General features: G+C 42.5%; 1 protein-coding gene across 1 annotated transcript in view; it reads right to left on the minus strand.

Moving 5' to 3' along the window:
• Positions 1 to 279: 279 nt before the first annotated feature.
• The window catches only part of LOC107087381 (KH domain-containing, RNA-binding, signal transduction-associated protein 1-like), a 22,747-nt gene continuing 20,630 nt past the window's right edge, over positions 280 to 2,396 (minus strand). Inside the window, exon 11 of the transcript XR_001481344.1 lies at positions 280 to 1,864. The gene's annotated coding sequence lies outside the window, so the exon portion shown is untranslated. The remainder of the gene's footprint in view (positions 1,865 to 2,396) is intronic.

Raw genomic sequence — 2,396 nt, forward strand, 5'->3', positions numbered from 1 at the left:
AAAAGGTTAATTGCAACAATAATGAAACATAAATCATTCCTACGTCAGAAAGGTATTTAAAGCACTTTAGGTCAGAGTAGCGTGTCTAATCAGATTACCAACAACAATGAGAACTTTGATAAAACTGCTAAAATGTATTTTCCTCCTTGGTTATACACTGTATCAAATATTTTAAAATAAAATAAAAAAAAAACATTTGCAGTGATAAGATGCTGAACATACTGTAGGTTCAGATATCTGTAAAGCATCAATACAAAAGAAACAAAGCAGCCTCATTCTTTGCCATTTTTATTGTATTAAAATCCGACCTTTGATACAAGTTAGGAGCTTGTTTTGTTTTACATGAACTGTACACAGTATTTATAGAAGCCATAGAAAGATAAATCTTCAGAACATTTCCCCCTGGAGCGTCAAGGACACCAGGCATGAGGCGAGCTTACATGAAGTCTGTAAAAAAAAAGGTTCAAAAATCACCTTTTTTTTCTTTTTTTAAAACCAGCAGCAGCAGCATGAGATGTTCCTCTGATGGTGTGAATCCGTCAAGGCCGAAGGAAGCAATCCAGCTGTCCACTGCTTCAACACTCTGCGTTTTAACACCCCCCCCCCAGCATTAGATGAACGCGCGGCGGCAGGCTCCTGTAGACGTGGGCAGAAACACCGGCGGTGACGGATTCCAGTCTCTCTCAGACTCTAGTCTACCTTTATTGATCACAGCGCAGCAACGTTTACTTTCCTCTCCACCCTTATGCTTCCTGACAGTTCATCGATTCACAACCAGACTGCTTCCACACCATCACTTATCCACCATTAGATTATAGGAGACGCAGGAATCATTACTTCAGACATAATAGCGCATAAAGACTGAAAAATGGTCTGTTTTGGATATGGTCGTTGACATTTCATCTCCGCTGATGGTTTCAGTCCTGGTATCTAATGCTCCATCCCATAAGAAGCAGGCTTTTCCAATAAGCCAAACGGAGCTAATGCTGCTTCTGACCACTGGATCGGCACCGGGAAATTTGTTTTTAATACAGGAAAGTAGGATTTTGACCTCTGGATGTAACTCGGCACCACAGGCTGCTGTAATGTCATCAGTGATAATGGCTGAAAGTGGCAGAAGGGGGGGGAATCGAATCAACAGAAGCATGATGGATGGATGAACGGATGAATGAAAGGAAGGGGTGTCAGTAATGTCTGTCTTCACCCTCTGTCCTTTTCCCTCCTGCTGAATTCTACTTGGATGTGAAGCTGCTGAGAACATAAAGCCTTTAATGTTTGCAGGCGGGCAAATGCTTTTGAATTAGCGCTGGACTGCAGCGTCGATGAACCCGACCATTCTGATCCTCGCCCCTTTTAACCGCCGACTGTAATCCCCTGCAATCAGGCGTGAATTTGAAAACACTGCAAACCTCTTAAAAATCCGGCGTCGCGTATTTTAAGAAGAAAAAATTACTTTAGGTCAGATTGAGGGGTGGAGGAAAATTAAAAAACAATTTCACAGCGTTCTATAAAAAGGAGCGCTCATTTTCCGGTAGATTAGCCCGCTAGCTTTCTAGCTGCTGGTAGAGGAGGTGGAGGGAAAACGTGTTCAAAAGTTACAGTAATTACAAAACATTAATCCATGGTGATCGGCCAGCATTAGAGTTCATAAGGTGAGGAGTCGTCATCTCTCTCCCAAACAGCTTCAAGTCCTGTTTGAGCCTGAATCGGCTGCCGTCTGCGCATGGCGAGGACAAACTCCCTCAGCTTTTAAAACAACAGAACCAGTAACTCCATTCTTTTTTTGTTTCTCCCCCCCGTCCATTGGGATGCCCCTGAGAGCTTCATCTGACCACCTTCTTCCAGGCGAGCTGCTCCAGTTTCTCTGCAGACAGAAAAAAAATAAACACCAGAGATTTAGAGATAGAAGGTAAAAGCTGCCAACGAGAAGAAGAGGGAATAAAAACTTCTTTATAAGCTGCTTTGATTAAAAGGTCTTTCTCCTGCCAAGCTGCAGAGCTTTTCAACAGTAGCTAAGCAACATTTTCTGTGATTACAGGCAGCTTTGGTTATTCTGAATAACTTCATCACAGTTTCAATTACTATCGGAGGTGTTCATTATTTCTGGCTTCTAAGCAGCAGGAGGATGAGTGAGAGGAAACCGCCAGACATCTTTTATTAACCAAGGTCAACCAAGTCTGGATATACGGAGCAGGAGACGGCTAAACCGCCTGATGTGATTCAATAACAGGAAAGAGGAGTTTCCTCTTGATAGATAGAAATCACAGAAACACTGTAAATGTGAAGGTATTTAGGGCGGAGAAGTTAGTTTCTGTAACAAGGAAATTAAAAACAATCCACCGGACTTTGGTTCCAAGTTTGAAGACGTTTCGCTTTAGCCTGGGTGCCATTCTGAA

This window comes from Cyprinodon variegatus, unplaced genomic scaffold, assembly GCF_000732505.1.
Source record: "Cyprinodon variegatus isolate N-32 unplaced genomic scaffold, C_variegatus-1.0 Scaffold182, whole genome shotgun sequence".
NCBI classification, from domain to species: domain Eukaryota; kingdom Metazoa; phylum Chordata; class Actinopteri; order Cyprinodontiformes; family Cyprinodontidae; genus Cyprinodon; species Cyprinodon variegatus.